At 41.8% G+C, this 27,329-nt stretch overlaps 1 protein-coding gene across 3 annotated transcripts in view; it reads right to left on the minus strand.

Annotated features, from left to right (window-relative positions):
- Positions 1-20,143, minus strand: part of sybu (syntabulin (syntaxin-interacting)) — a 90,141-nt gene extending 69,998 nt beyond the window's left edge. For 2 of the 3 annotated variants that reach the window (XM_055633757.1, XM_055633753.1), the window contains exons 1-2: positions 20,025-20,143; positions 19,589-19,634 (exon numbers count right to left, since the gene is read on the minus strand). The gene's annotated coding sequence lies outside the window, so the exon portion shown is untranslated. Of the gene's footprint in view, positions 1-19,588; positions 19,776-20,024 lie in introns of those variants that run through there. The other variant, XM_055633754.1, reaches the window with a different exon arrangement.
- Between the last annotated feature and the right edge of the window lie 7,186 nt (positions 20,144-27,329).

The following is a 27,329-nucleotide window of genomic DNA, read 5'->3' on the forward strand; positions in this document are numbered from 1 at the left end:
CTGTACACATTTATTATGTTTGCTATGTTCTTGTTATCTATAAAGCTGCATTTTGTTTCCTTTTGCAGGGAAGTCATTGAGCTATTGTATGAAAATGGATTATAACAAGGTTGGTACGAAGGTGGTTGATGAGGATAGGGCAGTGGATGTTGCCTACAAAGCTCTTGACGAGGTCCCTCATGGTGGGTTGATCCAGAAGATTAAGATGCATGCGATATACAGTGGTCTGGTAGTTTCAATTCAAAGCTGTCTTGATCATAGAAAACTGAGGGGTGGTGGTGGAATGGTGTTATTCTGGCTGGAGGTCTGTTACCAGTGGTGGTTGCAGGGATCTGTGTTGGGACCTCTATTATTTGTGATACATAAAAATGACTTGGATGAAAATGCACATGGGTTAGTTAGTAAGTTTCCAGATTGGTGGAGTTGAAGACAGTGAATGCTTGCTCTAATAGATAAGGGTACTGAGTATAAGTTAGGAAGTCATGGCGCAACTTTATAGGACTTTGGTTTGGCTGCATTTGGAGTATCGTGTGCAGTTCTGGTTACCCCATTACAGGAACAACATGGCGGCTTTGGAAAAGATGTAGAGGCGGTCGATACCTGGATTAAGGGGCGCTACAAGGAGCAGTTGGACAGACTTGGATTATTTTCTCTGGAACGCCAGAGGCTGCAGAGATACCTGATAAAAGTATGTAAAATTATGGGAGGCATAGATAAGGTAGGCAGTTAGAAACCTTTTCCCAGGATGGAAAAATCAAATGCGAGAGGGTATAGCTTTAAGACGAGAGGGGCAAAGTTGAAAGGAGATGTGTGGGGCAAGTATTTTACGCAGAGCGAAGTGAATGCCTGGAACACACTGCCATGTGATGGTTGCGGGGGTCGATACAATAGTGGCATTTAAGAAACTTTTGATAAGCATATGGATGTGCAGGGAATGATGAGGCATGGATTTTGTGCAGGTAGATAAAGATAGAAACATAGAAACATAGAAAATAAGTGCAGAAGTAGGCTATTCGGCCCTTCGAGCCTGCATTGCCATTCAATATGATCATGGCTGATCATCCAACTCAGTATCCCGTACCTGCCTTCTCTCCATACCCCCTGATCCCTCTAGCCACAAGGGCCACATCTAACTCCCTCTTAAATATAGCCAATGAACTGGCCTCAACTACCTTCTGTGGCAGAGAGTTCCAGAGATTCACCACTCTATGCATGAAAAATGTTTTTCTCATCTCGGTTCTAAAGGATTTCCCCTCTATCCTTAAGCTGTGACCCCTTGTCCTGGACTTCCCCAACATCGGGAACAATCAGCCTGCATCTAGCCTGTCCAATCCCTTAAGAATTTTGTAAGTTTCTATAAGATCCCCCCTCAATCTCCTAAATTCTAGCAAGTACAATCCGAGTCTATCCAGTCTTTCTTCTTAAGAAAGTCCTGACATCCCAGGAATCAGTCTGGTGAACCTTCTCTGCACTCCCTCTATGGCAATAATATCCTTCGATGGTCTTGGCATCATGTACGGCACAGACATTTGTGAACCGAAGGGCCTGTTCTTGTGCTGTCTTGTTTTATGTTCTAATTGCAGTTTTTAAAAAAAATTTGGGCAAGTGTTCATCTTATGTTGAATTAATTATTCACAGAATCTTCACTGAATTATGTGTAAAATAATCAACTAAAAATTATATAATCAAGTAATGCAATTAATAGTGGAAATGTTTATTTAAAACCATCTGCAAGATATTATATAACCTCACAGCAGCTGAAATGTTCTTCAGTCACTGAACCTTTCTTCTTATTGCCCAAGATCAATGATTAGCAATGCACCTGTATGGAACGGACCATCTCACACTCAGTCAGTGTGCCTCTTACAAACCTATTGAATTATTCCTTCTGAAGAGAATACTATTGCTTTTGAAACTGCATCGACCTGGCTTTCTCGCTCCTCTGCCAGCAGTAATAGTGCATGTCTTGCAGGCTTATTTGAACTCTACTGCCTTCAATTATATATATTTTTTATCTGAGCAGGTGATAGAGGTAACTATTGGGACACTAATCATCACATTATCAAGGTCTATTCATCATTATAATTTTTGGCCAAAGATGAATGGCTTTCTCACCAGCGGTTATTACAACAAAAGAGTAATGAGGGGGAGTTGTGATGAAGGACTTTGATCTAAAATGTTTATTCTATTTCTCTTTCTCCACAGATACCATTTCCAGCATTAACTGCTTTTGTTTGAGCTCTCTGGCATCCACAGAATTTTGCTTCAGCCACAGGGACCTTGGATTATTAATTTGAGGACATTCGGACAGGGTGCACAGAGTGAATTCCATCTCTATTTTACCGAGATAACTTCATCCTTATTTTTTGTACTTTTGTCATAAAATGAAATCCACATGGTTTCTGGAACCTGCCTATTAGAAAATAAATACTGTAATTACGCGCCTTTAGTAATGGGTACCTTGTAGTAGCTCCACGTTGAAAGGATATGATTATAGCACGACAATTTCAAGAAGGATATTCAATGATATATATGGTTGAAGAAACTTAAATTTGGTAAAAGTTGTCATGAGACACAAAATTAAAAAAAACAGCACTGATTCCAAAACAAAACTGTGAATAACAGGGTGGGGTTTATTCTGGCATCAAAACTAGGAACTGATCTCACAGAAATCTCAAAGAACAGGATTGTAACTTAGAAAATAATTGGTCAGACATGAGAGGGAATATTTTATTGGTTTTGGAATTTAATGTGAAACTTCCATTAACCTAATCGAGTGGAAGACTTTGCTGAAATACCGAAACTACAAATTAAAACAAATTCAAGAACTAAACATTTCTGACATTAGAGACAGTCAACCTGAGCCATAACTGCGAGCTGGGCCAACATTGCAAAATGCTGCAACTGGTTCGAGATCTAAAATAAGGGGGTAATTAGATCGCATGGTGCATTACATTTGAGCATGACACACTTCACAATGCACTTAGGAAGGAGTGAACTAAGGAGGATTAATTTAGTGATCTCAGTAATATAGAGTCTGTGCCTTGATGTGCTCAGATTAATAACCCAAACTCACAAGGTCATTTTTGAAGGTTTTATGCTACTCTGGAAATCCAGCCAAGCTTCATACTAAATATAAGGGAGCGGAGAAGGTCTTGGTGGAGGAAAACTAAACACTACAGAGAGAAAAAAGAAACAAGTGCTGGAAAGAATTTAGTTTATCATTAACTAAATTGGTTCATGAAGAGAAAGAGCATAGAGGCAAAATGTTACGATGTTTAAAAGTATTAAAAAGACAAATCTATAGATGCTTCATTGTAATGTCCAAAGCATTTAAAATAGGTCGATGAAGTATAAATGAATGAATACGTTTATTGGCCAAGTATTCACATACAAGGAATTTGCCTTGATGCAAGTGACAACACGACATACAATGACAGTTAGGAATGACACATAAAACATTAAACATTAATAATAAAACATTGATGATTAAACATGTGGATTAAATAAAATAAGGAGGCTACAGATTTTATGTTATTGAGTAGAGTTATGGAAAACTCATGGAAAAAAGCTGTTTTTATGTCTGGCTGTGGCAGCTTTGTCACCTTCCAGAGGGAAAGTGATTCAAAGAGCTTGTGGCCAGGGTGAGAGGGGTCAGAGATGATCTTACCCGCACGCTTCCTGGCCCTTGCAGTGTACAGTTCATCAATGGAGGGAAGGTTGCAGCCAATAACCTTCTCGGTTGATCAGACGATTCGCTGCAGCCTCTGGATGTCGTGCTTGGTGGCTGAGCCAAACCAGAGCATGATGGGGAAGGTGAGGACAGGCTCTACGATGGCCGTGTAGAATTGGACCATCATTGCCTGTGGCAGATTGTGTTTACTCAGCTGCCGTAGGAAGTACATCCTCTGTTGTACCTTTTTGACTGTGGAGTCGATGGTAGCCCCCAACTTAAGGTCCTTGGAGATGATGGTTCCCAGGAATTTAAAATACTCCACAGATGTGATTGTGGTGTTGTTGATGGTGAATGGGGTGAGGGGAGGGGGAGCTCTCCTAAAGTCTACAATCAATTCCACTGTCTTAAGCGCATTGAGCTCCAGGTTGTTGCAATGGCACCAGGATGCCAGCTATGACACTTCCTGTCTGTAGGCAGATTCCTCCCCATCCTGGATCAGTCCAATCAGGGTTGTGTCATCCTCAAACTTGAGAAGCTTGACAGAGGAGTCTGTTGAGGTGCAGTCATTGGTGTTGAGGGAGTAGAGGAGAGGGGAGAGTACGCAGCCTTACGGTGCTCCTATGCTGAGTGTTTGCGAGTCCGAGATATGCTTTCCCAGACTCACATGCTGCTTCCTGTCTGTCAGGAAGCTGGTGATCCACCGACAGAGGGGTTCAGGCACAGTCAACTCGGAACGTTTGGAGTGTAGTAGCTCTGGCACAATAGTGTTGAATGCAGAGGAGCTAAAATCAACAAAGCAGCACAGCACAACAAGTAGCAGCACAGACATATGTAAACAGATGTGATATGATTGCTATTACAGAGGCAAGACCAAGAGCAGATTATTCAAGGATTTTCAGTGTTTAGGAAAGGAAAGGGAGATAGGAATAGGTGAGTTGGTGAAGAATGAAAACCCAGCGAGTGAGAAGGAATATTGATTTAGAAAATCATGATTAGAATCTGGGTGGAACTAAGGCATCACTAGGCAGAATGCAACAGTGGAAGTTATCTAACAATTTCCAAGAATAATAGTAACATAGGGGATAGGAGAAAATAAGTTAAAAACATAGGTGAACCGATAGTCCATTTGTAATGGGTGACTTTAATCTACATGCAGACTGGTCAAATTGGCAATATTATTTTTGAGGATGAATTGGAAATGGTCATTTAGACCAGCGCCAACTGGGGAACAAACTAATCTGTACTGAGCATTGTGCAAAGAGAAAGGGCTAGTTCCTAATCTCGCTGTGCTGCTTTTTTTTAAGGGAAGAATGATCATAACATTATGATGGAAAATGAAATACTTCACTAAAAAATGTGGGTCCATATTTTAAACAAAGGAAGCTATTAAGGTGGAGATGATAGATTAAGGAGCTTCATATTAAAACATGGCAGTGAATAGGCAATGGAGAACAATTAAGGAATGAATGCAGGAACAAGAACAGCTATACCTTCCATTCTGATGCCATCCCCTATGTTCACACACAAGTTCACAAGTTATAGGAGTAGAATTCAGCCATTCGGCCCATCGAATCTACTCCGCCATTCAATCATGGCTGATCTGTGCCTCCTAATCCCATTTTCCAGCCATCTCCCCATAACCCTCGACACCTGTTCTAATCAAGAATTTGTCCATCTCTGCTTAAAAATATCCACTGACTTGGCCTCCACAGCTCTCTACGACAATGAGTTTCACAGATTAACTACCCTCTGACTAAAAAAGTTCCTCCCATCTCCTTTCTAAAAGAGCACCCTTTAATTCTGTGGCTATGACCTCTGGCCCTAGACTCTCCCACCAGTGGAAACATCCTTCCCACATCCACTCTATCCATGCCTTACATTATTCTGTAAGTTTCAATGAGATCCTCCCTCAACCTTCTAAACTCCAGTGAGTAGAGGCTCAATGCTGTCAAATGTTCATCATATGCTAACCCAATAATTCCTGGAATCATTCTTGTAAACCTCCTCTGGACCTCTCCAATGCTCTACCCACAGTTACTATATTCTGCAAGGAAATTTGCATCTTTCCTGTTCTTCCATAATATGCACGGTCATGGTGGCGCAGCGGTAAAGTTGTTGCCTTACAGCGAATGCCGCGCCGGAGACCCAGGTTTGATCCTGACAACGGGTGCTGTCTGTATGTAGTTTGTATGTTCTCCCTGTGACCTGCGTAGGTTTTCTCCGAGATCTTCGGTTTCCACCCACACTCCAAAGACGTACAGGTTTGTAGGTTAATTGGCTTGGTAAATGAACAAATAATTCTAGTGGATGTAGGATAGTATTGATGTGCGGGGATCACAGGTTTGCGAGGACCCAGTGGGCCGAAATGTCTGTTTCCGCGCTGTATCTCTAAACTAAACTAAATATCTTTTATCCAGGATAAACGGCAGCTGCACTGCATTAGTTTTGCTGAGTTTATCCTTTTAAAATATATATATATTTCTAATAGTTGCAATTTTCTATGCATCCATTTCTATAGAGGATTCAAAGTATGTGACCAGACTATCTACGAATTCCATCTCTACTCCCCTTTACAACTAAGGACACATCTATCCACACCCAGTGACATTTCACTTTCGGCACTGTCAAGTTGTTAAGTGCTAGCGGATACTTAATCTTACTTAATTCTATTTATATGGTAGGATTATATATAGGAAGACTTGTTCAAGAGAGGTTTGAAACTATGAGTCCTTAAGAACAGCAGTTTTTGATAGTACTGTTTATTTTTGTTAGTTTACTCAATGGCCCATATGCTCAAACTTGTCAACTTCGCTTTCATGTCACAGGAGCAATAAAGACATTGATGTTCCTAGTAGCAGTTCATTCCTTCTCTGATGAATAGCATTTTGATAACTAGTTTAAAGCCTATTATTAAAGGGCATGGCAGTGACAGCTCAACTACTTTCCTAATATTAAAAATTAGACTATTGGTCCATAAACAATAAATGACAATCCGTCGTGCAGATATCATAACAAATCGTCCGCTGCGTAGCTTAGGTTGGTACAAAGTAACCACCTCTCCCTACCTTCTACACTTGTACTTAGGCATATTTTCAGTATGATACACTGAGCTCCAGAATAGAGTGTCAGTACAATTGTGCACTGTCTGCCCAGTGGCCTTCACCAGAATGTATGCGATGCTTGCTTACTCGTCACAGGTTGTCCATTTCCTGAATGCCTCTGTGGATCTGTCCTCTGTTCACGACCAAACACTTCTCCAGTTACGGAAATCCACTGTGTCCATTATTTCATCAGTGCCCAAGGTGGCACCGTACATACTCAAGCAAGGCAGGGCCAGTGACGCAGCGTCATGCTCAGAGACCCGAGGCAAGAACTGGGGACGTGCCCAGGAAAAATAATCCCTCTCTTTATAAGTTCTGACAACCATTAAAAATCTTCATTGTTAACAGTGCTTTTGTCTCTCTGAGGATATTACTTGACCTTGGTATTTTCAGCATTTTCTGGTTCAACTGATTTGGTTGAAGATGCAGTGTTGGCATCAAAATGTAAATACATCTTGTTTTCCACACACAACCATAAGGCTATTAACTTTATATATAAGAGGCAAACCAAACCTGTCTTTAACATCTCACTCAATAAATTCAACAGCACGACATTGGTCCATGAGCCTAGATTACAGAAACTAGACTGTACCACGTTGCCACCTGAATGTTTATGTAAAACCCTGATTGTAATACGTTCAGGCAGCACAGTGGCACTGCTGCTAGAGTTGTTGCCTCACTGCCAGACACCCAGGTTCGACCCTGACCTTACATACTGTCTGTGTGGAGTTTGCATGTTCTTCCTGTGATTATGTGTGTCTCCCCCAGCTGCTCCGGTTTCCTCCCACATCCCAAAGATGTGTGGGTTTGTAGGTTAATCTGCCTCTGTAGAATTGCCTATTGTGTGCAGGGAGTGGATAAGAACGTTGGATAACTTAGAAACAGTGTGAATGGGTAATAAATGGTTGGTGTGGACTCAGTTGGCTGAAGGGAATGTATCCATGTTGTATCTCCAAACTGAACCAAGTAGATCACATCAAGTGTGTACCTACAATGATGAGTCAGCCTTGGATCTAAGGCAATGCAGGTGCTATTCCTACTGCAACAGGTGATAAACAAGCAAAATTGATTCTGCTAGGGTCTCCTCATTTTCAATAAACACCATTAAAACATCTCATTTCCATTTGGGGAATTGTGCAAATTACGAGTTACATTTCCCTATGTTGTAACAGTGACTATGCATTAACAATATTTAATTAGCCGGAAAGAAATTTGGGACTTTCAAGTATTGTGAAAGGTGTTTATCTAGCTAAAGATTGGCTGTTAATTCAACAGAAGATAAACCTGCTTGACTCCATGCTTAACGTGAAGCTGTATATTATTTTTTTATCACCGAGCCTGTCCCTGTCTACCCTTGTAACATTATTTGCATCTGCATTCATATCAGTACCACGTTTCCGAAAACATCAATATATTAAGTTGGCGGCACGGTGGCACAGCGGTAGAGTTGCTGCCTCACAGCGCTTGCAACACCCGAGACCCGGGTTTGATCCCGGCTACGGGTGCTGTCTATACAGAGTTTGTATGCTTTCCCCGTGACCGCGTGGGTTTTGTTCGAGATCTTTGGTTTTCTCCCACACTCCAAAGACGTCCAAGTATGTAGGTAAATTGGCTTGGTATAAGTGTAAAATTGTCCATAGTATGTGTAGAATAGTGTTAATGTGTGGGAATCGCTGGTCGGTGCGGACTTGGTGGGTCGAGGGGCCCATTTCCACGCTGTATCTCTAAACTAAATTAAACTAAAAAAAAATCCTTTATTTAATCCAGATTGAATATATCAAATGTCATACTTCAATACCTATTAAATCTCAATATTCTGGCTGCATGCCTGCATAACCTCATTCACTTCCTCTTAGCTTACAGTTCATGAGGCAATACATTTTAATTCCCAATATAACAAAATTCAGAAACAAAATGTTATACATTCCTTTATTGATTCTCACCACCTTAAGTATTAGTTTAGTTTAGAGCTACAGCATGGAAACAGGATCTCCGGCCCACCGAGTCTACACAGACCAACAATCACCGTACACTGGTCCTATCCTACACACTAGAGATATTTACTGAAGTCAATTAACCTGCAAGTTTTTGGAATGTGGGAGGAAACCAGAGCACCCAGGGAAACTCACGAGGTCACAGGGACCTGTGCAAACTCCGTACAGACAGCACCCATAGACAGGATTGAACCCAGGTATCGGGCGCTGTAGGCAGCAACTCTACCACTGTGCCACTGTGTTACCATAAATATCGCAATGCATTTCCCAGCCAATGCCCCTTGGTCATTCAGCTCCAACCTCTTGGGTATTCCTTCCCCCTTTTCTTCTATCACCATCAGGATTCATGTTCAATATGAATAACAACCTGGATCAAATGGCCTACTGATTCATCTATTTGCTTTGTTTCTTAGGTAGCATTTTGTCTCCGAAACTCCCTCAATAAATCATGCACATTTTGCAACTCTTTACTGGGTTTTTAAAAGTCACCTTCAAAAATATCTCCTCACACCTGCTTCTGTTCAATCTCTCACATATCTTCTACATTTGTTTAATTTACTCTCCGGTAAACACACAAGGGTTTTTAATGTCATAAAATGAAAGCACGTTTGAAAAGCAGCCTATATACAATGTACTTACTTTTAAAATTATAAATTCGTTATTTATTTTGAGGCATTTGGAAGTGAAAATTAAGGCGCCTTGCATATTTTCTTAAACTGGTAATAAATTACCACATGGCGATAAAATTCCAAATAAAATGCATTTCTGGTTGGTAACCCTGCTTTGAGAAGGAAGGAGGGCAGAATATCTACTGAGCTGCAACAGTTGGGACATTTGGTAATTGAGAAGATCTATTTGAAAATTTGTAAATCATTTCAATTTCTTCCCAATTCGCTAAACCTTTCAGAGGTATTCTTGTGTTCCTGTGGTCTCAGATGTCTCTTTGAATCTTTTTATCTTGATCATAATAAGAGCTTTTGTCTCCCCTTCTGGAGAAACACTAAAATGCCAGGACACTGGGATTTGGCATAGGATTGCAGAGAAACCGGAGCCACAGAAATATATCCCACCCTTTCATGTTTTCATCCTGTTGCCCATGTAAGCTGTTCAAAGGAGTTGTTAAAGATTCAGAAACAATTAAAAGGTTTTTTTTTCTTTTAAGTGACATGACCTGGCAGTCAATATCAATCACCACCATTTCTCAAACTTTCTTTCTTTAAACATTTATATTGACTCTCACATAACAATATTGTCTGAAATAACATGTTGTAAGCCTACTGCAGTATTATTCATTTGTAACAATTGAATCTCCCAACCTGTCCCATTTTTTACAAAAACACACAAATCAGTGTTTAGTTTATTGAGTTTAGTTTATTGACAAATACCGTAAAATAATGGAGACCGACCTCATTTTTGCTGTGCTGTTCCATTCTGATACCAGGAACGCTATCAGTTTTCAATGAGATTATATGACAAGGCTTACATCAGTATTGAGGTTTTACATGAAACTCCAATGCTGCAGTTTGCCATACTGTACACGTAAAGCACAGAAAACATTACATTTCATCACATAAGGTGTAGGTTATCTTTTAAGGATGTACTATGATATCATTTCTGTACAGCAAACTCTTTGGCTTTTCGAAAGCCACTTACATATTTGGCTCTAATTTTCTTAACTAAATACATTCTTTTATTTCTCAGGAAGATTACTTTTGATGTATGTGAATGTTCCAACCTGTAAAATTACCCCTTTTATTTCCTGGTGTGCTCTCTGTGAAACACACAAAACTGCAGAGCAAAAAAAAAAAACAAAGCTCTGGAGGAACACAACGGGCCGGGCAGCATCCATGGAGGGAATGAACAGACGATGTTTCAGATCGGGACTTTTCTTCAGACTGATATTGTTGAGATTGCTATCTGTGAGAATTCCTCAACCTAATTCATTGTTAAGATGGTTTTATGACATTCCAGTTCCTATTCATCAGGATTTTTTAAATTAAAACCCATCAGATATTGACAGCAATTAAACAGAAAATGGAAGTCCGTGTAATAAATCCTCATGGGCTGCTTTCTTCAATGTCAGAGCTGAGACCATAAAATCCAAGCTTCGACATGATGTAATCCAACAAAACCCCCATTAAATTTGTTTCCCACTAGCTACTAAAATGCAGACATATAAGAAAAAAGTTTAAACTTGCTAATTGCATATCACTGGTCCACCTGGTTCTGCTATTATACCTTTTGAACTCGTTTCAGAATTCCTATCAATATTCTAAACAGTCCCTCATAGTTTATTGACCTGAACGTGCAACAGTTCTCCTGGTCCCTGTTACGGAAAGGTTTAGTTTAGTTTAGTTTAGTTTAGTTATACAGTGCGGAAACAGGCCCTTCAACCCACCGAGTCTGCACCGTCCAGCATATTAACACTACCCTAAACACACTAGGGACAGTTTTACATTTATACCAAGCCAATTACCCTACAAACCTGTACGAGTGTGGGAGGGAACCGAAAATCTCGGAGAAATCCCACGCAAGTCATGGGGAGAACGTACAAACTCCGTTCAGACAGCACCCGTGGTCAAGATTGAACATGGGTCTTTGGCACTGTAAGGCAACAACTCTAATGCTGTGCCCCTGTGCCGACTTTGGATAGGAAAGGCTTTTGGGGTATAGGACCCTATTATCATTCATAGCATAATGATGCACGATTCATGGCACGATGATAGCACGATTTATTGTCTAGTCAGAATTGCAGGAGGCAAGGGAGGAATCAGCACACATGGAGCAATAAGATTAAAAAGGAAGATTGCCAACAATAATAAATGCAGCCCCATATATTTAACTGGCTATTTTAAGATGACTTTTATCTTAACATTTTCACAATGTCAGAATTTTGACTAGCAATTTACTTTCATGTAACCATGTCCACAGTCCATGTATATTTTCCTTCTGTTTTTATTACTGTATACTAAAGCAAGTTAAGCATTTAAACTCTTGGGACTATGAATACTAACTCAGCCAAAAAATAATGACATGAAAATTCCCCTGCCCACTGTGAGTAAGAATCTTAAATTCACCCAGGCAATAAGAATCAAGCTCATGTACATAGACGTTGGCACAATAATAGCACACTGTAAGTCTGAGAGAGAGAAAAACTTAGCGAGACCACAGAATGGAAGGAATGAGACATGGAAAATCTGACACTGCTAAATAATGGGTTGAACCCTTTTGAGGTTGAGATGATGGCATTTTGTTGGATGTGTTTAGAGGGAGCTTCACTTTGCAAAATCTATTCAATAAGCTATTTATATGTGTAAGAAAGAACTGCAGGTGCTGCTTTACACTGAAGATAGACACACGATGCTGGAGTAACTCAGCGGGACAGGCAGCATCTCTGTGTAGAAGGAATGGGTGATGCCTTTCAACCATGGCTGACCTATCTCTCCCTCCTAACCACATTCTCCTGCTTTCTCCCTATAACCTCTGACCCCCATACTAGTCACAAAAGTCATGAAGCAAATCATAATCCCACAGATGGTAGCTTCATTCCATTGGCTCCCCAGCCAGGCACATAACTAAATGTGTGAACTTTTTGTTCCCCTCGTAGTGATCAGTATCATGTTTGCAGCTTCACAGATCCCCCATACATGATGATCCCAATTCTGTCCCCTTCCCAAATTTCAAACTTCCAGCTTAGTTCAGGCCACAGAACAGATTTCTTCCTGTTGTTACACTAGGCCGTAACAATTTCAGCCTATGATACTGCTATTTACACATACACTTGTCCTAGATTCATTTTTGCATCTGCAGACATCACTTTTCATTGTCTTGCACCATCACTCCACTGACTTGAGTTACTCCAACATATTGTGTCTATCTTTGGTGTAAACCAACATCTGCAGTTCACAGGTTCCCAAGTTATAGAAGTAGAATGAAGCCATTCGGTCCATCATGTCTACTCCGCCATTCAATCATGGTTGATCTCTGCCTCTTAATCCAATCTTCCTGCCTTCTCCGCAAAACACTTGACACCTGTTCTAATCAAGAATTTGTCGTTCACTGCCTTAAAAATATCCATTGACTTGGCCTCCACAGCCCTCTGTGGCAATGAGTTCCACAGATTAACTACCCTCTGACTAAAGAAGTTCCTCCTCACCTACTTTCTAAAAGAGCGCCCTTCAATTCTGAGGCTGTGACCTCATGTCATAGTGGCAGGCAGACAAATCCAGGGCAAAAATCAAAAAGGGCCACTTTTCAACATAATTGTATAAGGGGTAAGAGCGTTGTAAAAACAAGCCTGAAGGCTTTGTGTCTCAATGCAAGGAGTATTCGTAATAAGGTGGATGAGTTGAACGTGCAGATAGCCATTAATGATTATGATATAGTTGGGATCACGGAGACATGGCTCCAGGGTGACCAAGGCTGGGAGCTGAACATCCAGGGATATTCAATATTCAGGAGGGATAGAGAGAAAGGAAAAGGAGGTGGGGTAGTGTTGCTGGTTAGAGAGGAGATTAACGCAATGGAAAGGAAGGACATTAGTTTGGAGAATGTGGAATCGGTATGGGTAGAGCTGCGAAACAATAAGGGGCAGAAAACGCTGGTGGATGTTGTGTACAGGCCACCTAACAGTAGTAGTGAAGTTGGAGATGGTATCAAACAGGAAATTAGAAATGCTTGCGACAAAGGCAAAGCAGTTATAATGGGTGACTTCAATCTACATATAGATTGGGTGAATCAAACTGGCAGGGGTGCTGAGGAAGAGGATTTCTTGGAATGTATGCGGGATAGTTATCTAAACCAACATGTAGAGGAACCAACGAGAGAGATGGCTATTTTAGACTGGGTATTGAGTAATGAGGAAGGGTTAGTTAGTAGTCTTGTTGTGCGTGGCCCCTTGGGCAAGAGTGACCATAATATGGTTGAGTTCTTCATTAGGATGGAGAGTGACATTGTGAATTCAGAAACAATGGTTTTGAATTTAAAGAAAGGTAACTTTGAGGGTATGAGACGTGAATTGGCCAAGATGGACTGGCAATTAATTCTAAAAGGGTTGACGGTGGATATGCAATGGAAGGCATTTAAAGACTGCATGGATGAACTACAAAAATTGTTCATCCCAGTTTGGCAAAAGAATAAATCAGGGAAGGTAGTGCATCCATGGATAACAAGGGAAATCAGGGATAGTATCAAAGCAAAGGATGATGCGTACAAACTAGCCAGAAAAAGCAGCATACCGGAGGACTGGGAGAAATTCAGAGACCAGCAGAGGAGGACGAAGGGCTTAATTAGGAAAGGAAAAATGGATTATGAAAGAAAACTGGCAGGGAACATAAAAACTGACTGCAAAAGTTTTTATAGATATGTGAAAAGAAAGAGATTAGTTAAAACAAATGTAGGTCCCTTGCAGTCAGAAACAGGTGAGTTGATCATGGGGAACCAGGACATGGCGGACCAATTGAATAACTACTTTGGTTCCGTCTTCACTAAGGAAGACATAAATGATCTGCCGGAAATAGCAGGGGCCCGCGGGTCAAAGGAGGTGGAGGAATTGAGTGAAATCCAGGTTAGTCGGGAAGTGGTGTTGGGTAAATTAAATGGATTAAAGGCCGATAAATCCCCAGGGCCAGATAGGCTGCATCCCAGAGTACTTAAGGAAGTAGCTCCAGAAATAGTGGATGCATTAGTAATAATCTTTCAAAACTCTTTAGATTCTGGAGTAGTTCCAGAGGATTGGCGGGTAGCAAACGTAACCCCACTCTTTAAGAAGGGAGGGAGAGAGAAAACGGGGAATTACAGACCAGTTAGCCTAACATCGGTAGTGGGGAAACTGCTAGAGTCAGTTATTAAAGATGGGATAGCAGCACATTTGGAAAGTGGTGAAATCATTGGACAGAGTCAGCATGGATTTACGAAAGGTAAATCATGTCTGACGAATCTTATAGAATTTTTCGAGGATGTAACTAGTAGCGTGGATAGGGGAGAACCAGTGGATGTGGTGTATCTGGACTTCCAGAAGGCTTTCGACAAGGTCCCACATAAGAGATTAGTATACAAACTTAAAGCACATGGCATTGGGGGTTCAGTATTGATGTGGATAGAGAACTGGCTGGCAAACAGGAAGCAAAGAGTAGGAGTAAACGGGTCCTTTTCACAATGGCAGGCAGTGACTAGTGGGGTACCGCAAGGCTCAGTACTGGAACCCCAGCTATTTACAATATATATTAATGATCTGGATGAGGGAATTGAAGGCAATATCTCCAAGTTTGCGGATGAAACTAAGCTGGGGGGCAGTGTTAGGTGTGAGGAGGATGCTAGGAGACTGCAAGGTGACTTGGATAGGCTGGGTGAGTGGGCAAATGTTTGGCAGATGCAGTTTAATGTGGATAAATGTGAGGTTATCCATTTTGGTGGCAAAAACGGGAAAGCAGATTATTATCTAAACGGTGGCCGATTGGGAAAGGGGGAGATGCAGCGAGACCTGGGTGTCATGGTACACCAGTCATTGAAGGTAGGCATGCAGGTGCAGCAGGCAGTAAAGAAAGCGAATGGCATGTTGGCTTTCATAGCAAGAGGATTTGAGTATAGGAGCAGGGAGGTTCTACTGCAGTTGTATAGGGTCTTGGTGAGACCACACCTGGAGTATTGCGTGCAGTTTTGGTCTCCAAATCTGAGGAAAGACATTATTGCCATAGAGGGAGTGCAGAGAAGGTTCACCAGACTGATTCCTGGGATGTCAGGACTGTCTTATGAAGAAAGACTGGATAGACTTGGTTTGTACTCTCTGGAATTTAGGAGATTGAGAGGGGATCTTATAGAAACTTACAAAATTCTTAAGGGGTTGGACAGGCTCAAGAATTTCCCGATGTTGGGGAAGTCCAGGACAAAGCACAGCTTAAATAAGGGGGAAAACCTTTACTGAGATGAGGCCTCACACAGAGAGTGGTGAATCTCTGGAACTGGCACAGAGGGTAGTTCCACAGATTTAAGAGGGAGTTACCCTTGTGGCCAAGGGGACTAAAGAAGGTAGTTCGGGGGATACTGAGTTGGATGATCAGCCATGATCATATTAAATGGCGGTGCAGGCTCGAAGGGCCGAATGGCCTACTCCTGCACCTAATTTCTATGTTTCTATGTTTCTATGTCCTAGACTCTCCCACCAGTGGAAACATCCTTTCTGCATCCACTCTATCTATGCCTTTCATTATTCTGTAAGTTTCAATGAGGTCCCCCCTCAACCTTCTAAACTCCAGCGAGTAGAGGCCCAATGCTGTCAAATGCTCAACATATGCTAACCCACTCATTCCTGGAATCATTCTTGTAAACCTCCTCTGGACCCTCTCCAGAGCCAGCACATCCTTCCTCAGATATGGGGCTCATATTTCCTCACAGTACTCCAAATGCGGCCTGACCAGCCTTATAGAGCCTTCCTACACCATTATCCCCTTGACATTAAATCTCTGCTGTCATCCATAGTCTGTTTATCTTGTTCCTTCCTCCTCCCAAACATTAGCCCCCAGTTTTCTCTGTATCGTAAAACTTATTTTATCTCTAACCTTTTCCATTTCTGATGATACGCCAATGAGCAGAAGAATGTTGCTGAGCCGAGCATGATATTCCTACCAGCTAAATTAACCATTCATGGTGCAGAAACAAAGAATTGCAGATACTGGTTTACACAAAAGGACACAAAGTGCTGGAGTAGCTCAGCAGGTCAGGCAGCACCTGAGGAAGGGCCCCAACCTGAAATGTACCCTTCCATGTTATCCAGAGATGCTGCCTGACCCGCTGAGTTACTCCAGCACTTTGTGCCTTTCATAAGGTCATAAGTGATAGGGGTAGAATTAGGCCATCCGGCACATCAAGTTTACTCTGCCATTCAATCATTGCTGATCTCTCTCTCTCTCCTAACCCCATTTCCTGCTTTCTCCCCATAACCTCTGACACCTGTACTAATCCAAAATCTATCTATCTCTGCCTTAAATATATCCACTGACTTGGCCTCCACAGCCATCTGTGGCAAATAATTCCAGAGATTCACTATCCTCTGACTAAAGAAATGTCTCCTCATCTCTTTCCTAAAAGAATGTCCTTTAATTCTCAGGCTATGACCTCCAGTCCTAGACTCTCCCATCAACATCCACTCTATCCAAGCCTTTCACTATTCTGTATGTTTCAATAAGGTCCCCACTCATTCCTGGCATCATTCTTGTCCTTCCTGATCCATTCATCATTCCTGGTCCCTGCACTAACAGGGGCCAGATGTGGACTGAGAAGCAAGCTGACCCTCTGAACCCAGCAGGCACGCCGAGGCCTCAACTGAGAACTGTAGTGGTGAGTTGCCGGCAAGTGCTGTGTCCCAAAATATCATTGACATCCTCTGACAATATGCAAAGCAATCCTTGCTTTCTGTCAATACCATAAAATGTTGGATTTTTTAAATAAAAATCTTATTATCAGAGAATTTTCAAAATAATTGATTAACTTAAAGGAGCAAAACGAATGACTTAAAAACAATAAGGAACCATTAAAAATAGACAAATAAAGTAAAATATGTAATACATCTGTAGTGATCAGGTCTTTTCCCATGTCTGCAAGATCACCAATCTCTACTCAAATGAACAGGGTTTATTTCACTATTATTGTTTTTTTTGTGTGTGATCACATATATGATCTATATATATATGGGTATTTGTGAGTATGTGTATATATAGACACACTGGACTTTTGTTTTCTCATTCATTATATTGCTTACATTGTACTATGTTTACATATTCTGTTGTGCTGCTGCACGAATTTCATTGTTCTATCTGGGAAATATAGAAACATAGAAACATAGAAATTAGGTGCAGGAGTAGGCCATTCGGCCCTTCGAGCCTGCACCGCCATTCAATATGATCATGGCTGATCATCCAACTCAGTATCCCGTACCTGCCTTCTCTCCATACCCCCTGATCCCCTTAGCCACAAGGGCCACATCTAACTCCCTCTTAAATATAGCCAATGAACTGGCCTCAACTACCCTCTGTGGCAGAGAGTTCCAGAGATTCACCACTCTCTGTGTGAAAAAAGTTCTTCTCATCTCGGTTTTAAACCATTTATCCTTCTGTGACCCCTTGTCCTGGACAATAAAACACTCTTGAATCTTGACTCACCACCCTATGCCAGATCTGGATACCATTGATCAAAGATGAGTTTCGGCCAATATGGATTATTCCCTGCATGATGAGATAGTGCTGCTGAACTTCATTCAGGCTCCAGTGACAAAGTGGAATCGATCATGAGTTACTTAGCCATGCTAATAGGATTTAAGAATTATTCTTCAGATGGATTTCTGATTCATCTATAATTCAGCGCATCCTGGACTGAGTGGGTCCATGAAAGTCCACAACCTACCTGGGAGTGGATAAACCCTAGTATTTTGGCTGATCACATCTGATTCATTCAGCTCATTAGATGGACACAAAATGCTGGAGTAACTCAACGGGACAGGCAGCATCTCTGGATAGAAAGAATCAGAGTCATTTTGGTTCGAGACCCTTCTTCAGTCTCATTCAGCTCATATGTTCTTACCAGTCTGCTTTACCTGCTCAGTATTTACAGTATTTGGTGTTTGTATTTCCAACTTTTAATATACTTGCTGTAATTTGATATTTTTCAGATTAGAATAGTCATCCACATATTTTCCCATTTTTCATAACACTCTTCAACCTCTATGAACATACTGTAAAATGGCATGCATTTTAATCTCACCTGTGAACAACTCCACAAGAGATTCTGCCTGTATTTTGTAATGGCATATACTCAACTGGTATACAAACCCATATTATGAGTAAATCTACAATTCCAAAAAGGAGCCATTTTTTAAAACCTTTACAAATGTATCCCATAAGCAAAATCATTGATAAATACAAAAATACAGCCTCTTATTGGCTAAAATCGCATTGGTTACCAGTGGACTAAAGTGAAGGTTAGCCCTTCTGATATTTCAATTGGATCAATGGCAAAAAATGTAGTTTTTTTAATACAGTCTGGAATCTTTAATTATATTCCTGAATTATATTCCAAAATCAATTGGAAAACCTCCTTGGGAAGATATTTTTTTTTATAAGGCAGTGATATGACTAAAAAGCACAATGATGCAATTCTGTGCAGTCGGATAAACGTGCATGATACCTGGTCACTATTTTGACGTATTTTCTAAATCAGTCAATTTAGAAATCTAAAATAAAAATGGAAAACACTAGCAACACTCAGCAGGTCAGGCAACAACTGTAAAGAAAAACTGAGTTTACCTTTCAAGTCAAAAAACATTCTAGCTAGGGAGGGTTGACAATTTAAAAGACCACTTACAGGTAATAAACCATTTGCTATCTGAATTGACATTTGCTCTGTCTCTGGCACATTTGAACACAATTTATGATATTTTGTACCACGTACTAAGTGCATAAATATCCAGGGTTATTCTTGCAGTGACAGACCGTTTGCAGATCATAAATGGGGAAGAGTGAATCTTAATGCTGACAAATAAACGAGCGGGTTAAGGCAACAGTGATTTCTTACATTTCTTCGGGCAGGATTGGAAGGGATTTACTTCCCTGCCTGATACTTGATAAACATCACAACTTCTGCATACCATTAAAATAAAACACCCACAAAAAAAAAACCCTCGGAAACAAATAAAAATGAACGCTGACCACATATTTCATTATCGTCATTCACCTCATTAAAAAAAAGGCTGTTTGCCGTTTTCACATGGTTAAGTTCAGGCAAAAACAACAGACAGTAAAGGTGGAGATGATAAATAAACCTCTTACCTCTGGCAGAAGAAATCCGTCGCCCCGTTCAAAAATAATCGGATCTCTGATTTCGGGGGAAAGAGGTCAGTCACCACAGGAGAAAAATATTGAATCCAGCAAAGTTGCAATTTGTTTTTAAAAAGGTATGTTTGAAATTGTGAAAAATGGGAAGAAGGGGGCAAGAGGCGAGCTGACAAGTGGCTGCTGTGGGGCAGTGGAGCAGTGGGGCGGGGGGGAGAGGGTAGTTAAGCGGCTGGAGCGGGAGAGGGGTGGTGGAGACTGTCTGGTGAAGGTGAGGTGGCAGTGGGGATGTTGGTGGAGCGGGTGGGTGTGTGTGGAGCGGAAGAGGGGCAGTGGAGTAGCTGGGGCGGGAGGTGAGCTGCTGGTGGGAAGGGGGCAGTGGAGCGGGAGGAGTTGAGGGTATTCGGGCGGCTGGGGAATGCGCTGATATCACCTAAAAGCCTGGGACGTCAGTCAGCCGGCAACAGGGAAGGGAAGGGAAGGGAAGGGACGGCGGCAGCTTCCTCCTCATACACAGCGAGTCTCCAACGTCCTGCTGAGCTGAGCTGAGCTGAGCTGGCAGCAGCCGCCGCGCTGCCAACGTGAGGCGCTGAGTTGGGGAACGCTGAGGGAGACGCGGGCTGTCAGCAATGTTGAACACAAACACAGCACGTCTTCCTCAGCCACCACTGCCCCAGAAAGACAACAACCTGCTGGCTCTTCCCTCTCCCCCAGCACGTCGGGTAAACACAGATACGGGAACTATATAATATAGAAACATAGAAAATAGGTGCAGGAGTAGGCCACTCGGCCCTTCGAGCCAGTACCGCAATTCAATATGATCATGGCTAATCATCCAACATCAGTATCCCGTTCCTGCTCCCCCCCCTCCATATAATCCCTTGATTCCTTTAGCCCCAACTATATCTAACTCTCTCTTGAATACATCGTTTATTCATGTACATATAGTGTATTCCTTCTCAAATTAAAAGAGATCTCAAGAGATCTTAAGTCATATGCACAATGTTGTCAATGTAGTCACAGCCAGCATTTATTGACCCCCTGCGTACACCTGGGACAAGTTATTAATCATAAGGTCATATGTTTGCACATGTCAAACAGCCACCCTTTTCTCTGTTCATCAAATGGATATTAAGAAAGGGACTATATTCTCATGAATGTATTCACTAACCGGGTCACAGCAATGCACTATGGTGGCGCCTTATCCTACACCAATATTCATTCTTCCATTCCCTCTCTCTCCATCCCTCACCCACCCTAGCTGCCCTACTAGTTTCACTGTTGGTATCCCTTTCGTTATAACTTTCCCCACAGCCAACATTGGACCATTGTGGTCTCCACCTTGCCTTGGTCGTCGGTGCTGGCTCTGATTTGTTCTTAACCCTTCATACCTCTACTTTCCCTCTCCCCTGACTCGCAGTCTGAAGCAGGGTCTCGGCTCACCTATTCCTTTTCTCCAGAGATGCTGACTGACCCGTTGTGTCACTCCATTTTGTATCTATCTTTGGTGTAAATCAGCATCTGCAGTTCCTTCCTGCCAATATTAATTCCCTCCACCAGCAGCATATAATGGCAGCCATGTGTATCACATTCAATATGCATTACAGTTATCAGGCCACGTTGTTCTAACAGCGTCTCTCACAACCTTGCCCACCATGAACAAGGGCAACAACCGAAGGAAGATGGAAATGTCATCAAATGCAGCTCCTTCTCATCCTCCTGCTGGTCTTGTTAGTGATGTCTAAATCCTAGAAGATGACTCTTTAGAGTCATAGAGCTTATACAGCATGAAAACTGGCCCCATGCTGTTAATATCAACAATTGGCATTCTGGGCTGGTCACATTTGCCTGTGACTTGCCCATATCCCAGCAAACTTTTCCCATCCACAAGCTACCTGTGTGTCTTTTAGATGTTGCAATTGTACCTGCCTCCACCACTCTCTTGGTAGCCCATTCCATGTATGAACCATAGTCTATGTGGACTGACTCCAGTTCACTGTACTCCATGTGATGTGACCATACTCAATGTGAAGTCTGAAGAAGGGTCTCAACCCAAAACGTCACCTATTCCTTCCCTCCAGAGATGCTGCCTGACCCGCTGAGTTACTCCAGCATTTTGTGTCTACCTTCAGTGTAAACCAGCATCTGCAGTTCCTTCCAACACACTCTATGTGAAAAAGTTACTCCTTATGTCTCTTTTAAATTTTCCCCTATCAACTTCAGCACAAGAGGCTGAGTGGTGATCTTACTGAGGTATGTAAAAACATGAGGGGCACGACACGCATAAAGTGAATAGCCACGATCTTTTTTCCAGAGTAGTGGAGTCTATACTGGGGGAATGGACTTTGGCTATTCAGATTATCGATACCCTAATGGTTTAGCCTCCTTCACCCCAGGAGGAAAAGACCCAGTTTCTCCTTATAACTTAATCCGTTCAGATCCAGTAACATCCTCATACATTTGTTTTGATTAATACCATCCTTCTTTTAGCAGGATGATCAGAACAGTACGCAGTAAGAATTTTATTGTCTGTCTTGGACATATGACAATAAAACACTCTTGACTCTTATTCCAAATATGGCCTTCCCCAGCTGAAACATGATATCCCAACTCCTGCACCCATGGAGTCATAGACTCACAGAGTAATATATCTTGGAAACAGGCCCTTTAACCTAACTCGTCTCTGCTGAACAAGATGCCAATTTAAGGTAGTCTCGTGTCTAGCCCATCTTCTTCCCACCATTTCCTTTTCATGTATCTGTCCAGATGTCTTTTAAATGTTGTTATTGTAAATGCCTCAACCACATCATTAGGCAGCTTGTTCCATATATGCACCACCATCTGTGTGAAAATGTTGCCCCTCAGGTTCCTTTTAAGTTTTTCCCCTCTCATTTTTAACCTTTGCCACTATTTCTGGATTCAATCCCTGGGAAAAAGATGGCATGCATTCACCTTCTTTATGCCCCTAATGATCCAATACAACTAAAATAGAAAACTTCAGTCTCCTGCGGTTCAAAGAATAAGGCCCCAGCCTACCCAACCTCTTCCAATAGCTCAGGCCTTTGAATCAGGCCTTTGAATCATAAATCTTCTTTCCAGCTAAATGATGTATTTCCTGCAGCAGGTTCACCATAATTGTAATTATATTTCAAGTGCAGCCTCACCTGCGTCTTCTACAACTGCAGCATAATGTCCAAACTCCTACTTAGTGCCTGACTGACGAAGGTCAGTGAAACAAATGCCTTCTTCACTACTCTGTCCCTCATGTTCCAATGGATCTCCATGACCCAGGTAAAGCTACTTTCAGGGAATTAGGTATTTGTACTCCTAGATCCCTCATTCAATATGACATGGCTGATCCCCAGGACTACCCGTACCTGTGGAATACCCCCTGATCCCCTTAGCCACAAGGGCCACATCTAACTCCCTCTTAAATAAGCCAATGAACTGCCTCGACTACCCTCTGTGGCAGAGAGTTCCAGAGATTCACCACTCTCTGTGTGAAAAAAGTTCTTCTCATCTTGGTTTTAAAGGATTTCCCCCTTATCCTTAAGCTGTGACCCCTTGTCCTGGACTTCCCCAACATCGGGAACAATCTTCCTGCATCTAGCGTGTCCAACCCCTTTATTTTGTAAGTTTCTATAAGATCCCCTCTCAATCTCCTAAATTCTAGAGAGAAACAAAAAAATCCAGTCTTTCTCATAAGACAGTGTCCATTCAGTCTGGTGCACTCCCTCTATGGCAAAATGTCCTTCCTCAGATTTGGAGACCAAAACTGTACGCAATACTCCAGGTGTGGTCTCACCAAGACCCTGTACAACTGCAGTAGAACCTCCCTGAACAAATTTTTGCTATGAAACTAACATACCATTCGCTTCAACACTGCCTGCTGCACCTGCATGCCTACTTTCAGACTGGTGTACATGACACCCAGGTCTCGCTGCATCTCCCCTTTCCTAGTTGGCCACCATTTAGATAATAAATGGTGGCCGACAATGGATCTCCATGACCCAGGTAAAGCTACTTTCAGGGAATTAGGTATTTGTACTCCTAGATCCCTCTGTTCTACATTGTTCCCCAGGACTACCATTCACTGTGGAAGTCCGGCCCTGGTTTGACTTTCCAAAATGCAACACCTCACACACATCTGAAATAAACTCCATTTGCTAATCCTTGGCTCGCTTACTGAGCTGATCAAAATCCCGCTGTAATTTTTGATACCATTCTGTCTATGATACCAACACTATTATCCCTCCCTATTTCACAGTTCAATGCCAAATACAACAATTGCCCTTTAATCTCTACCCCACTGACTAACCGGACAGCCAAATACTGTTACCAAGGGAAACAGGTTTACTTGTTCCTCTGCCAATTTCATGTACTTTATTCTGCAAGAGTAAATTGAGCAATCTGTTTCATTTTAATTTACCATTCACCTCCCACCTCCCACCTTACCAACAAATTCACCTCTCTCCACTCCCCAAACCCCATCCTGGTCACCCTTCTCTATACCCACCCTTTCCCCCTCTTCCCCTCTCTTGGAGTTCTCTGACCATATGAAACAGCTGGTCGCTGCTGGAACCAAATTCACAACCCGCCCTACTCCCAGGTTCCGTCCCTCAAATGCCCCACTGCCCCCTCTCCCACCATTGGCTCTAAGTCCTCATTGAGTTCTGGCAAAATCGCCAAAGGAACGACCTGCACCACCCCCACCTCTGCAACGAGGGCAGAATCATCCTCTGTCTCCACAGCCTGATAACAGTACAGCACATTCCGTTACTTGTGTACAAAATACAGCAAGCTCTAACTGATATATGCTGCTGGGCTCAGGCTACAGGACAGATTGCACTCATGACTTTTTCCAGGATAAGTCGGGGCCCAACACGCTGGTAGCTTGCTCAGTTCCAGTCTTAATAAGTCAACGAAAAAAGCAAAACAAGATGCACTCAACTCATTCTGCTGATTTATCGAATTTAGCACCCATTCCTCACCAGCCACAGCCAGCAGATAATGATTTTAACACACTAAACCTAGATTTATTAAATGTCAGGTCTTTGGCAGAGTAAAAACATTTTTAATCAATGAATTTATTATCAGGCACGATCTTGATTGTCTGTTCTTAACTGAAACCTGGTTAGATCAAAACAACAGTGCTGCTGTTCTTATTGAATTAACTCCTCCCAACTTCAGTTTTATAAGTGAGGCCAGAGTGCATAAGAAAGGAGGAGAAGTGGCTGTTCTGTGGCTGTTCTGTTTAATGATTCCCTCCAATGCAAGCAGATATCTTATGGAAACTTTGCCTCCTTTGAATATGTGGCTGTTAAGTTGAACTCTTCTTCCCGAGTTATGTTCCTAAATGTCTACAGGCCACCTAAATACTGTGCAGCCTTTTTTGACGAATTTTCTGAACTACTGTCTACAATCTGTATTGACTTTGACTGTGTAGTTATTGTTGGTGATTTTAACATTCATGTTGACAAACTCCATGACAAAGGGACTAAAGAACTGTATTGTGTCATTGTTAACTATGGACTGAATCAGCATGTGACGGAGCCCACACACAACAAAGGTCACACACTGGACTTAGTCATGTCCAAGGGTGTTAGCATTTCTAAGGTTGTTGTGGTTGATGCTGCCCTCTCTGATCATTCATGTGTTTTCTTTGAGAGTGCTATCTCTGTGCAGACTAATGTTCAAAGAAAAGTAATCACAAAACGGTACATAACAGAAAACACCTGTGGAACATTTATTCAGGCTTTCTCCTCCACGCCCACTCTCCCTTGGGTCTCAGTAAATGAGCTTGTCGATAATTTCAATGTGAAAATTACAAATATTATTGATGCCATTGCACCCACTAAGGTGAAAGTGGTCCCTGGCAAAAAGAAGCCTCCATGGAGAAACACCACATGGGTAAAAATTGAACAAAGAGAGTGTCGGGAAAACTGAACGTAGGTGGCGGAAAACAAATCTCCAGGTTCACTATTACATTTATAAAGAAAGACTTTGAATCTACAACTTGGAACTGAGAAATGCAAGGCAATCCTTCTTCTCTGACATCATTGCCAAAAACAATAATAATGCACGGGCCTTGTTTACTACTGTCGACAGGCTAACAAACCCTCCTGTGTCAGTAGCCCCTGAACTGCTTTCCACAAGGGCCTGTAATGAATTTGCCTCCTTCTTCACCGACAAAATTCAGAAAATTAGGCAAGCAGTCAGTGCCTCCACATCAGGTGCAGGACATGTGTTGTCCATGTGTCCACCTATAATCAATTCAAATACCATGACACAATTTTATGTTATTAACCATAAAACCTTGGAGGACATTATACAACATTTGAAATCCTCCTCCTGCTGCCTTGATATTCTACCAACAGGCCTTTTTAAAGGTGCATCAAACTGCATGACCTCAGACCTTCTACAGATTGTAAACACGTCCCTTCTCTCAGGTGTCTTCCCACAGGCCCTGAAAACTGCTGTTATCAAGCCTCTCTTAAAAAAAAACAACTTAGACACTTCACTACTGAACAATTATAGACCAATATCAAACCTCCCATTTCTCAGTAAAATCATTGAAAAAGCTGTTTTTAAGCAGCTGAACAATTTCATGTTAATGAACAGCTGTTTTGATGTCTTCCAGTCAGGATTTAGACCACACCACAGCACCGAGACGGCTCTTGTTAAGGTCGTCAATGACATTCACTTAAACACAGACAATGGCAAAATTTCAGTCTTAGTATTACTAGATCTCAGTGCTGCATTCGACACAGTCGATCACAACATATTACTAGACCATCTGGAAAACTGGGTGGGACTTTCGGGCACAGCATTAAAATGGTTTGAATCCTACTTGAAGGACAGGGACTACTTTGTGTCTATAGGTAATTACACATCTGAGCGTGCAAAAATTACATGTGGAGTTCCACAGGGCTCCATTCTGGGGCCTCTTCTGTTTAACATCTACATGCTTCCAATGGCTCAGATCATGAAAAACATCAAAATATGTTACCATAGTTACGCAGACGACACACAAATCTACATAACAATATCACCAGGAGACTATAGTCCAATACAAGCACTGAGTAGATGCATTGAGCAAATCAACGATTGGATGAACCAGAATTTTCTCCAATTAAACAAAGAAAAAACTGAAATAATTGTTTTTGGAGCCAAGGAAGAATGATTGAAAGTTAGCACCCAGCGTCAAATGGTAATGCTAAAAACAACAAACCAAGCCAGAAACTTAGGAGTAGTCATGGACTCAGACCTGAACTTCAACAGCCACATAAAAACAGTCATAAAGTCCGCCTACTACCACCTAAAGAATATATCAAGGATTAAAGGACTTATGTCTCAGCAGGATTTGGAAAAACCTGTCCATGCATTTATCTTCAGCAGGCTCGACTAATGTAACAGTGTCTTTACAGGTCTCCCTAAAACGTCGATCAGACATCTGCAGTTAATTCAGAATGCTGCTGCTCGAGTCCTCACTAAGACCAAAAAAGTAGATCACATTACTCCAGTTCTGAGGTCTTTACACTGGCTTCCTGTCTGTCAAAGAATTGATTTCAAAACACTACTGTTGGTTTACAAAGCACTGAATGGTTTAGGGCCAAAATATATTTCTGATCTTCTGCTTAGCTACGAACCACCCAGTCCTCTCAGATCGTCTGGGACAGGTCTGCTCTGTGTCCCCAGAGTCAGAACTAAACATGGAGAGGCAGCATTTAGTTTTTAT

The sequence above is a fragment of the Leucoraja erinacea genome, chromosome 4, assembly GCF_028641065.1.
Source record: "Leucoraja erinacea ecotype New England chromosome 4, Leri_hhj_1, whole genome shotgun sequence".
NCBI lineage: Eukaryota > Metazoa > Chordata > Chondrichthyes > Rajiformes > Rajidae > Leucoraja > Leucoraja erinaceus.